The sequence below is a fragment of the Nicotiana tomentosiformis genome, chromosome 10, assembly GCF_000390325.3.
Source record: "Nicotiana tomentosiformis chromosome 10, ASM39032v3, whole genome shotgun sequence".
Classification (NCBI taxonomy): domain Eukaryota; kingdom Viridiplantae; phylum Streptophyta; class Magnoliopsida; order Solanales; family Solanaceae; genus Nicotiana; species Nicotiana tomentosiformis.
The window spans coordinates 14,284,786-14,297,916 of record NC_090821.1 but is presented as its reverse complement, the minus strand read 5'-3'; the positions used below and the strand labels follow the sequence as shown (position 1 = coordinate 14,297,916).

Here is a 13,131-nt window from a genome sequence, read left to right as displayed (position 1 = left end):
ATTGCTCGCTCTACAATGGAAGCTGAATTCATAGCCTTAGATAAAGCCGGTGAAGAAGCTGAATGGCTCCGAAATTTCTTGGAAGATATTCCATTTTGGCCCAAACCGTTGGCACCAATATGCATACATTGCGATAGTCAAGCTGCAATTGGAAGGGCTGGGAGCGTGATGTATAACGGTAAATCTCGTCATATACAATGAAGACATAAAACCGTTACGCAATTACTCTCTAGAGAAATTATCACGATTGACTATGTAAAGTCAAGCGATAATGTATCGGATCCACTTACAAAAGGCCTAACTAGAGAGGTAGTTGAGAAATCATCGAGGGGAATGGGATTATGGCCGAGAACAAGCCATTGTGGCGGTAACTCTACCTAGAAGACTGGAGATCCCAAGATCTAGGTTCAAGGAGATCAAACAAAGTCATTAATGACGGTTCAACATTGTCAACTAAAAGTTTGGTCCATTCTCGTGATGAGATAATGTTTAGTACCAAGGATAAAGCATTAAGGCTTTTTAATGATTTCTAAATTTGATACAGAGTATATCAAATAATGTATCTACGGGATGACATGTTTAGGAATCACCTATGTAAGTGTGAAGTGTTAGCCGCTTCAAGGAGAATTTTGTAAGGCCAATTCTCTACGCACTTATTAAACCAGGCGGTGTTCATGGCTGAAACGAACACAATAATGAGAGCTAAAGACGGTTAAGGGTCGGTTGTGTGACTTATGGTTGTCTAGGTATACACCAAAGTTTGACGGTTCAAAGATATAAAATCTACCGATTGACCGAGTATATCCGACATAAGTTCACTACGGAAAGTTCAAAGGGAAACCTACTTATCCTGATACAATTAATCCTTGCTTGCGAATCACACAGTTTTTCATGAATATTTCCGTGATATAGCCATTCCCCATTCATGTGGGGGATTGTTGGGTTTTTTAAGCTTAAATGTAGCTTAAAAGAGGGTGAATGGGAGATGGAGGAAAATTGAAAATATTTGAGTTTCCCTCCTTGACAAAGGGATATTGTATCATATTGGAAGAGGAAAAGATTTTGATGAGTATATATACAATTGCACTTCTTCTAGCTCTTAAAGAGTTAAGAAGAAGGCAAGCCTCGCGTCGTCGTCGTCGCTCGCTCGCTCGGCTCGACTCGGCTTCGGCTTCGGATTCGGTCAAATGATCGATTGATTGATTAATTTTTTGGACCAAATTTATTTGTTAATAGCAGAATTGTTATTAAATATCTATTTTTTTGTAAACGGAATATTAATATTAAATCCAAACGTAATAGTATATGCCCTTCGCTTTTTGTAAAAGACATTTACAAAACAGTTTGCACCTCTTCAGAAGAACAGTTTGTACCTCTTCAAATCTGAAGAGTTGAAGAACAGTTTGCACCTCTTCAGATTTGAAGAAACAGTTGGCACCTCTTCGGATTTGAAGAGTTGCACCTCTTCAGATTGAGCTCAACATTGGCTATAAATACCAGTCCATTCTCTCAGATTTTCCATACGAATTTTTGACTTCTCCTACTTTCTTCTGCATTATTTTAACTACAAACAAAGCATCAGTAAGTGTGATTTGCTACTGATTTTGTGTTCGCTGAAACATTGGTGTTTGAAGTATCGCTACACCAGTGTGTAATTCGTTCTATCCTGGGAGGAAATAATCCACAACCTTGGGTACTAGGAGGGGATTAAATTTCTTAAGGAAACACTGTGAATTCAGTGGGCTCGGATTAAATTCTGTTTCTTTTACATTTATGTTATTTTATCTTCTGCATAATTGTTTTACAAATACAGCTAAACAACATAATCATCAAACAAAGTGTTAGATTAGTTTCTGTAAAGCTGCTGCATTTGTGCCAGTTGGCACATATTATGAAATATATTTAATCAAGATATTGCACTAAAATATACGCTCAGTTTATTATGATATATAATCAAGAAAGATGAGCAATTCAAATTTAGATGAGAAAGAAATTCATGAATTCTAATCTGCAGTGGAATCTTCTTTACTAAAAACTCACACTGGAGGTTTTCCAGATTGTTCTTTTGACTTGCTCAATTTGGTGTTACTTCTTGCTTCTTTGTACTTGTACCATTTAGCACATAGAAGAAAATACCCCAAATTCAGAATCTACAGTACTGCAATGAGGTAAAAGAAGTAGTCCAATTTTCCCTTGTTAAGATCCTCAGCCAACCAATTTGATGTCTTGTGAACAACTGAAGAAAATAAACTGCTCAAATAACTTGACCCTGCCATTCCAACAAAGAAGAAGATCCTGCAATGCTCCTCATATTTTCTGGACATTGTTTGTAAAAGAATTCACTCTCACTGAATAGTGTAAGTGCCTCAGTAAGACCTGTTAATGTCATCTGAGGTATTAACCACAGTCCTGATATGGATGAAATGGCACCTTTCCCCTGAGTTATCCCCAACGTCAGCCTAGTTAGTGCTAGGCTTCTCCTCCTGTCTTCGACGATAGCTGATATGATCATTGTGATGATAGAGATAAATATTCCAATTCCCATTTTCTGTAGAAGGGTTATACCATCTTCTTTCCCTGTGAATTTTCGGAGCAATGGAAGTAAAAGGCGGTCGTAGATGGGTAGCCAAATGGATATCCATAGGAAGGGAAAGACAATGAAAGATGCTGGTGGGATGTGGAAATGGTTATGGCCTAATTGTCTATTGCTCTGAAGGGCTTGAAAGATTACATAGTTCTGTTGTTGGACAACAGAAACATAATAAACGGTTCCAGCAACCTATATTGGTACTACTCTCAGTAAGCATTTCACTTCTACAACTTGCTGAATGCTGCAATTAAAGCCTCCACGAATCAGCTACAGATCCATCCGAGTTTATCTCCTCTTCTGGGGTTCTTATAGCCGCCTTGTTCAAGAATCTAATAGAGAAAGCTATTTTTGTTTAGATCAGTCAAAAGTTAATATTCAAGTTTGGATTATATTCATGTTTGGCAAGAGGAATTACCGGAACTGGTCAGTGTAGGAAAGCTTGGAATTCAACGAATCGGAAGAGAGGTAGTTGAAGAGGGCGACACATGGTTGTTCCGCGAGCTGCAAGTGCCTTTTCTTGAATGCAGCTACAAATTAAATTAAAGACATGTGCCACACTTGACAAAGGGCTTCCTTTTGGTACCATTCATACATAGATTTTAGTACCCGCAAGAGAGTAATGAACATCATAATTGTGGGGATGGCTAATCCTAGAGACCAGCTGATATTTGATTGCACATACACAATCACAGTCAAGGAAACCATCATAGCAAATGTGAGGGTGAAGTAATACCTGTTAAAGAAGCTGCTGATTCCTTTTCTTCCTGATGCAGTGTTGGGATCAAATTGGTCAGCTCCAAATTCCAAATTACAAGGCCTAATGCCAGAAGCACCAATTAACAAAAATGTCATTTGCCCAACGCATGATGCGGCTTCTTGGTTTCCACACACGGGAGGGTGCATCTTCGATATTGCTGCATTCAAAGTCAGAACAAGCATTCCCTACAGTCACCAAGTTCGGGAAGATTTCTTGAAAAGAAATATTAAGTAGCAACTTCTTTTGTGTTTCAAAATTATTAGTGTTTCTTGACAGCTATTAGTAAAGAAGATTATAACAAAGAAAGAAGAGACTGAAGCAAATCCAAGAGTGTGTAACGCCCAAAGTAGGTGTCAGAGAGGAAAGCTCCAAGCAAGGTGCCAAAGTTGCAAGTTCCATTGAAGATATTTGTTGGCCTAAGTGAAGGCTAGTTTTGAAGATTGACAAAGGAAGCTCAGGCATGAACCAAGTTCATCCTTTGTGTGTATAGACACGGGCATATTGGAGCATATGAGATGCACATGCAGGAGATAAACGAAATCTGGCATAATAATAGATATCTTCTGATCGAAAAGATTGCATAAATGATAAGGAGAAAGACTCCTTACTCAACGAGAACATTATCCAAGATAAGGAAGGAGTTAGGAGTTGAGATTAACTAGAACTCTTCCACCAAGGAAGAGTATCATTAGAACTCTAATTATTTCTTCATCTACTAACTCTATATATTGTAGGATGTTCTCACTCTACAAGCGACGCACAAAAGAAGAAGTAAAACGTGAATTGAGAGCAAAATAGCAAGGCATTATGCAAGTAGTTCGTGTGTGATTCAAGTGTGCGAACCTCAAGCTACATGAACCAGATAGAAGAACCAACTGCAAGTGTCTGTCTTTTATCCTAGTTCAATTGTAGTAGGTGTTTTCATATTGTACCTTTCAGCTTTATCTAGAGACAATTGTAATAGGTATTCAGAGTATTCAAGTTAGAGTTGACTTGAAGTTGTCGCAGCAGTTAGAGGCTGGTTGCCACAACGGGATTAGAGTTAATCCTAGGTTTACAAAAGTGTTTTGTAAATGCAGTTTTTCGCTCAGTGATTTAGTGGAAAGTTTGGAAAAATCCTATTGGGAAGTAGGTCGTGGTTTTTTCACCTTTTGAGCCAGGTGTTTTCCATATAAAATACTTGTGTTCTTTAATTTCTGCATTTATTATTCCGCAACAGTAGTATAAGGAACACATAGAAGAACCAGATCTAATTTGTGCACGCGAGAAATTAGACACCACACAAATCACCCCCTATTGTGTGGTATTGAAGTTAAAACATCAATTGGTATCAGAGCAGGTTATCCTTGAAGAGGCTAACACCTTAGGAGAAGATCAAGATGAGTGCACCACCTGAAAACTGGGAAGGGCAATCCACTGCTAGGCCACCACTCTTCAACTGCCAGTATTACTCTTGGTGGAAAAACAAGATGAGAGATCACATCATAAGAAAAGACTATGAGCTATGAGACATTGTCATAGATGGTCCACTAGCTACCATAAAGATAAATGCCGAAGGAGAAGAGGTTCCAAAAACAAGAGCTGACTGCACTACTGACGAATTGAGGAAATGGGAGAAGAATGCTAAAGCCAAAAAATGGTTTGTTTGCGGACTCGGTCCAGATGAGTACAGTAGAATCCAAAGTTGTACCACTGCTAAGGAAATCTGGGACACTTTGTAAGTGGCCCATGAAGGAACACCTCAAGTGAAGAGGTCCAGAGGAATACTACTATATTCTTAATATGAGAATTTTACCATGAAGGAAGGGGAAACCAGCCAAGAGATGTATACAAGGTTCACCACACTGATAAATGAACTTAAGTCTCTTGGAAGGATTATTTCTGAAGAAGATCTATAGTTTAGAAGATTTTGACAAGAGTTCTGCCAATTACTTGGGAGAGCAAAATCACTGCCATTCAGAAATCAAAGAACATTGCCACTCTTAGGTTGGATGAGCTAATTGAAAATCTCACTGCTTATGAACTTAGAAGACAAACCATGAAGATGGATGTACCCAAGAAGGAAAGGAGCCTGGCACTCAGAATCACTGAAAGTTCTGATCTAGAAGATGATGAAATGGCTATGATCACAAAGGACTTCAAAAAGTATCTAAAGAGAGGAAATGGTCCTTCAAGAAATGAAAGCTACAACAAACCAAAGGCTCCTGAAAGGCAAACCAATGAGGGATGCTACAAGTGTGGTAAGACTGATCACCACATCAAGAACTACCCTCAATAAGAAATTGAATGGAAGAAGGAAAGAGCTAAACGAAGAAACAGGAAGAAGGAACAAGTTCAACCCAAGAAGAACAAAGGATCAACAAATGCTATGGTTGCTGCTTGGGGAGAAAGCTCAGATGATGAAGATGGATATGAACAAGCACTTATGACCATTGGAGAATCTGATGAGGAATCTGAGGTAAGTGTAATTCATCTCAAAGAAAAGATTAAGTTTTTGTCTAAAGAAAGGCTATCTGAGTTACTTCGAGATTTCATTGATGAATATGAGAATATAAACAATGAAAAGAAACAACTGTCTAAGGAATGTGTGATTTTAAAAGCAAAGTGTAAGAATCTGGAACTTAGAGTTAGTGAGACTGTAAGTAAAAATACTGTACTAAAGAACCAAGTTCATGCATTTGAATCAAATGTCCTAGAACTTAGATCTGAAAACCTAAAACTGAAATTAGGAACAAGTAAGAAGACAACTGATTGCACACAACTCACTCTAGAAGAAAATGAAGGTAAACTAAAAGATGAGTTGTATAAGAAGGATGAACAGGTAAGAATTTTGACAGAGGATCTAAGCAAGGTCAAGCATGAATTAGACAGAACTTGTAAATGGAACAAGTCCTCCGATGCACTGTCATGGCTATAGGAACATCACAGTAGCAATAGAAGAGAAATTGGCTTTGGGAATCTGCCACCTAAAAGGGATCCCAAAAGCAAGTATCTCACACTTCGTGAGAACAAAATTTGTACACACTGTGGTAAGACTGGTCACTATAAAAGTAAATGCACTGCAAAAGAAAAGACTATTCAAAAGAATAAAAAGTTTTTTCAAGGGAAAAATAGGCTGCCAGGTTGGGCTAACACAAATTTGATTCATTCTTTTGCCTATAGAAAGGGACCCAAACTAGTTTGGGTTCCTAAGACTAACCCCTGATTTCCTTTTACAGGTCCAAGTGAAGGGGAGCAGCCATATATGGTACATGGATAGTGGCTGCTCAAAGCACATGACAAGAAGCAAGAACCAGTTCCTTTCACTTGAGGACCTTAAATGAGGTAATGTCTCCTTTGGAAATGTGAATAAAGGTGAGGATATTGGGGTTGGTAAGGTAGGTAAGACTGACTCTCACTCGATTGAGAATGTCTATTTGATAGACGGCCTAAAATACAGTCTAATTAGTGTATCACAACTGTGTGATCGAGGTAACTTGGTAGCATTCACCTCTACTAAATGCTTTGTGATTAATCTTACCACTGACAAGATTGTTTTGCAAGGAAAAAGTGTGAACAATATATATATATAGTAGATCTGTCCACACTGTCACAAAATAAACTCACTTGCTTAAGTGTGTTGGAAAATGATCCCCTCCTTTGGCACAAGAGACTTGGACATGCAAGTCTGAGTCAACTTAACAAATTAGTCTCCAAAGACTTGGTGATAGGACTGCCTAAGATCAAGTTCAAGGAAGACAAAGTTTGTGAGGTTGTTCAAGGGGGAAGCAGGTAAGATCCTCCTTTAAATGCAAGAAAGTGGTAAGTACCACCAGAACGATTGAACTGGTCCATATGGATCTCTGTGGTCCAATGAGAACATTAAGCAGAGGTGGTAAAAGATACGTGATGGTGCTTGTTGATGATTACTCTAGGTTTACTTGAAAATTGTTTTTAACATCTAAAGATGAAGCATTTGACATGTTCACTTCTTTTGTTAGAAAAACTCAGAAACAACTAGGTAATCAACTTGCATCAATAAGGTCTGATCATGGCACTGAGTTTGAAAATGCTAAATTTGCTGAATTTTGTGATGAGCATGGCATAGATCATAATTTTTCTGCTCCTAGGACTCCAAAACAAAATGGAGTAGTTGAAAGAAAGAATAAGACACTTGAAGATATAGCTAGGACTATGCTTCTTTCTAGTAAACTACCCAATAGCTTCTGGGCAGAAGCTGTAAATACTGCATGCTACATCATAAATAGATGCATGACTAGACCTCTTGTTGAGAAGACTCCCTATGAGTTACTTAAAGGGAGAAAACCAAATATATCCCATCTTAGGGCATTTGGATACAAGTGCTTTGTGCACAACAATGGTAAAGACTCCCTAGGCAAGTTTGATCCCAGAAGTGATGAGGGAGTATTCTTGGGATATTCTTCACATAGCAAAGCTTATAAAGTCTATAACAAAAGAACTATGTGTGTTGAAGAAAGTGTTCATGTGGTTTTTAATAAAACTAACATTCTTTCTGTGAGACAGGAACATGATGATGAAGCAATTGGGTTGGTAAGAAACTTAAAAGAAACCACAGCCCAGACTGAAGCTGCACTGGAAGAAGGAACAAGTGATTGAACAGGTTCTTCCACCCAGTGCAACATGACAGGGGGAACAAAACTAAGAGGAAATGATCCCCAAACCTCAATGGAACCTGTCCATGAACTTGTTCCATAACAACAAAACACTGAAGGAACATCAAAGGGAAACCAGTTGGTTGTGAAACCTTACAAGTATCAAAGTTATCACACCCATTGAGAACATAATTACTGATCCAACCTCTGGAATCAAAACCAGATCTTCATTAAAGAATCTTTGTGCTTTTTATGCTTTCTTATATCTTATTGAACCTAAAAATATTGCTGAGGCTTTGCAGGATGCAGACTGGGTAAATGCAATACAAGATGAACTCAACCAATTTGAAATGAGTTGGCATCTGGTACCAAGACCCTTGGACAGATCAGTAATTGGCACAAAATGGGTCTTCAGAAACAAACTTGATGAAGATGGAACAATTACAAGGAACAAGGCAAGATTGGTGGTTCAAGGATATAGCCAAGAGGAGGGCATAGACTATGATGAAACCTTTCCTCCAGTTACAAGGTTGGAAGCAATAAGACTCCTTATAGCCTTTGCTGCTTACATGGAATTCACCCTCCACCAGATGCATGTCAAGAGTGCCTTCCTCAATAGCTATCTAAAGGAAGAAGTGTTTGTCAAGCAACCTCCTGAGTTTGAAAGCAAGGAGAGTCCTGATCATGTATACAAACTTGACAAAGCACTTTATGGGCTCAAGCAGGCTCCAAGAGCATGGTATGAAAGATTATCAAAGTTTTTGCTTGAGCATGACTATAAGAGAGGTAAAATTGACAATACTTTATTCTTGAAAGAAAAAGGTAAAGATCTCTTGGTAGTTCATATATATGTTGATGATATAATCTTTGGAGCAACTACTGATAAGTTAAGTAAAGAATTTGCTAAACTAATGGGGAGTGAATTTGAAATGAGCATGATGGGTGAGCTTAATTTCTTTTTAGGCTTACAAATTAAACAAAATTCAAATAGAACTATGATCCATCAACAGAAGTATGTAAAAGAGTTGCTTAAAAAGATTTAAAATGGAAGATTCCAAAGAAATTGACACTCCTATTGCAACAACTATAAAGTTGGATATAGATGAACCTGGTTCATCTGTTGATCAGAAGTTGTATAGGGGAATGATTGGCTCATTGTTGTATCTCACTGCTAGTAGACCTGACATTGTTTTCAGTGTAAGCCTTTGTGCAAGATTTCAGGCAAATCCAAATGAGTCTCACTTCACTGCTGTCAAGAGAATTTTGAGATATCTAAAAAGCACCACTGATCTCTGTCTATGGTATCTAGAAGGTAGTAATTTCAATCTAGTGGGATATGCTGATGCTGATTATGTAGGTTTTCTAGTGGATAGAAAGTGCACCTCAGGTATGGCACACTTTCTTGGCTCATGTCTTGTGTCTTGGTCTACCAAAAAGCAAAATTCAGTAGATTTATCTATTGCTGAAGCTGAGTATGTTGCTGATGCTTCATGTTATGCTCAATTGTTGTGGATCAAACAACAATTAATGAACGCTGAAATTGATGTTGGTTGTATCCCCATTTTTTGTGATAACACTAGTGCAATTAGTATGACTAAGAACCCGGTTCATCACAAGAAAAATAAGCACATAGATATTAGGCATCACTTTTTGAGGGATAACTATGAAAAATGGTTGATCACTATGGAATTTTTTGCTATTGACAAGCAAATAACTGGCATCTTCACAAAAGCCCTAAGTAGAGATCACTTTGAAAGGAACATGTTAGAATTAGGGATGCATAAGATCACCTAACAGGATCAGTTCAGAATTCAAAACGGAAAAAATATTGAAAAAAAAATTGGTTAGAAAATCTATAAATTATGTGTAATTAGATTAAATTTTGCTCTGTCTCATACTTTCAATAGTATACTCTTGTGCCATGTGCTAAAATGACTCATTAATCTCTAATGATATTTTCTCTATTTTGGCAATATTAGACTTACACAAGAGAATTCTCAGTGAAGAACCTGGTTCATCAAGATTACTCGGTATGTTTTCTACACTCTGCATAATTTTAAATAATAATATTTGGATCATGAGCTGCCGTTATATACTCTCATCTTCCAAACACAATCCAATTCTCTTCTCTCCCATACCCAAGCACAAAAATGGCTAACACTCCTGAAAATCCTTCATCCCCACCCAAGGAAATCTGAAGACTCATTTAAATCTGCTACTGAGGGGGAAGAAACAGTTTCTTCTGAAACCGAACATGTATCTTCTGGCCCTAAAGTTACTCCTGAGATAATTTCTGAAGTTGATACAAATTTGGAGAATAGGTTTGTGTTGGTAGGGTCTATAGCAGGTGTTAAAACTATATAATCTAGAGGAATTGGTAGTAAAAATGAAAAAGAAAAAGAAAAAGAGAGCAAGTGTGTTTGAAGTATTGTAAGGGGAAAGGGTAAAAGAGTGGTTGATTCTTCACCCACTCATGTGAGTTTAACCAAAGACACATGTGCAATGGTTGTTTGGGGAGAAAAATCTGCTGAAGTAGAGGAGAGTGTAAAGAAAACAGGGGGAAGTGGGTCTGGCGAAGCCGCTGAAGGGCTGGTTCAACTTGGGAAAATTATAGATGAACTTGTTTCATCTGAACAGGAAACCCTCGCAGACCTACTAAAGAGAGTGACTGAAAGTTATAATCCAAAGAAGAAAGGGAGGTTGGTACAAGCAAGGATCATTTTGGGCAAATACGCTGCCTGCTTGTGACTATGAAGTCCATGTCACTCCTAAAGAACTTGGTTCATCTAAGAAGGTACCAGTGAATAGCAAGGTGCGAGCCTTGGTGCAAGAAAGTGGGGCTAAGGATGCTGAGATTGAGAGGCTGAAGAAAAGGTTGGCTGAGGTGGAGACAGAGAGAGCCGCTCTCAGAACTGAGCTGGCAAGAGAAAAGGAGAAGAATGATGGCATTCTTCAGGATATGCTGAAACTCCTCCAAGCCAAAAACCAAGCACCTAGTTCTTACCAGCCTTAAGCTCCTAGCCTAGTGTAGATCAACCAGTGACCCAGTTCGGGATTTATTTTTGCTCATGTTTCTAGTGTTTTTATTTCTTCTTATGCTTTGTGGTAGAATCTTATCAATTATCAATGAAATTTAATTTTTTTTCTCTAACTATTTGTTTATATTTCTTTGATGGTTAAAATTCTTAGCTTGATCTATGATGATTAATCCATGATTGCATTTGAAGTAGCCCCAGTGGCCATGAGTAAGTTTTAAAATTTAGTTATCTCATATTTTTTATGTAACTTTTCGATGATGGCAAAAGGGAAAAAAGGTTGTGCTTTACACTTTGAACAGTTATGTTTATAACCTAATGAACCTGGTCCTTTATGATAAGTGAAAATTGTTCTAACGTTGTGTTGATGTTGGGCTAAGTTGAAACAGGGCCTAAGCTTATGAAAAGTACAGAGTTTGTCATCATCAAAAAGGGGGAATTTGCTGGCCTAAGTGAAGGCTAGTTTTGAAGATTGACAAAGAAAACTCAGGCATGAACTAGGTCCATCCCTTGTACATAGACACGGATAGATTTGAGCATGTGAGATGCACATACAGGAGATAATAAACGAAATCTGGCATAATAATAGATATCTCCTGATCGAAAAGATTACATAAATGATAAGGATAAGGACTCCTCACTCAACGAGAACATTATCCAAGAAAAGGAAGGAGTTAGGAGTTGAGATTAACTAGAACTCTTCCACCAAGGAAGAGTAGCATTAGAACTCTAGTTATTTCTTTATCTACTAACTCTATATATTGCAGGATGTTCTCACTCTACAGGCGACGCACAAAAGCAGAAGTAAAACGTGAATTGAGAGCAAAATAGCAAGGCATTTTGTATGCAGTTCGTGTGTGATTCAAGTGTACGAACCTGAAGTTACATGAACCAGATAGAAGAACTAGCTCCAAGTGTCTGTATTTTATTCTAGTTCAATTGTAGTAGGTATTTTCATATTGTACCTTTTAGCTTTATCTAGAGGCAATTGTAATAGGTACTCAGAGTATTCAAGTTAGAGTTAACTTGAAATTGTCGCAGCAGTTAGAGGTTGGTTGCCACAACGAGATTAGAGTTAATCCCAGGTTTACAAAAGTGTTTTGTAAATGCAGTTTTTGGCTCAGTGATTTAGTGGATAGTTTGGAAAAATCCTACTGAGAAGTAGGTCGTGGTTTTTTCACTTTTTAAGCCAGGTATTTTTCACGTAAAATACTTGTGTTCTTTAATTTCTGCATTTATTATTCCACAACAGTAGTATAAGGAACACATAGAAGAACCAAGTCCTTCTATAATCTGTGCACGCGAGAAATTGGACACCACATAAATCACTCCTCTTGTGTGGAATTGAAGTTAAAACATCAATATTGATGATATTAGTAGCTGTTATGGTCTTCAGATGAAAAATACTAGTCAAATAAACCAAGAGGTTTGATGAACTACCAATTGTTCCTTGCTTCTCAAATGTCTCATTCCCTGCAGTTGTGCATACAATTGGAAAATGGTATAAAGAAACTGATATCTCACAAATGAGCAGAGTGTATAAATAAATATATATACCTATGATAAAGGGCATGGCTTTGATTCCTTTGTACCTGATTTCACTCTTAGTTGCCTCTCTGTCTATTTTCTCCATCGCTACTAGCAAAGTAGTGCTTCGTTGCTTTTGTTACAAAACTTAGTTGAAGAACAAGGTACGAATGATGAAGCTTATAAAGAGGAAAACATAGATTATGTGGAATCTGATTCGTTTCCTAAATCATCATGTTTATTTTATCTTTTCCATGCACTATAGGTGATAGGTGAATTTTCTCCACTTTTTAAATCTGTCTGCATTGATAATTAAGCCCTTCTGGTTCCTGCGACATCCTTATGAAAATGTGGTAATTAGTTGTATTTGGATGATAAAAAACATCGCATAATCAGTAAATAGGCTGCTAGCGATTATTGTTGTGTCCACACTATTCTTTCGTTTTCATAGTACCGGGCCTTATTCACTGGTTTTTGTTATTATTTTTCATCTATTTCCTAGTTCTTATGATGTTGCTATTATTTCTATGGTTTTGTTGATGTTGTTATTGTCTTTTTTCGTCTTCTTGAGCTGATGGTCTTTCGGAAACAACCCCTCTACTCTCCGGG

The 13,131-nt window shown here is 37.7% G+C and overlaps 1 pseudogene; it reads right to left on the bottom strand.

Moving 5' to 3' along the window:
* Positions 1–1,925: 1,925 nt before the first annotated feature.
* On the bottom strand, positions 1,926–12,674 carry LOC104091387 (protein NRT1/ PTR FAMILY 2.9-like; annotated as a pseudogene).
* Positions 12,675–13,131: the final 457 nt, after the last annotated feature.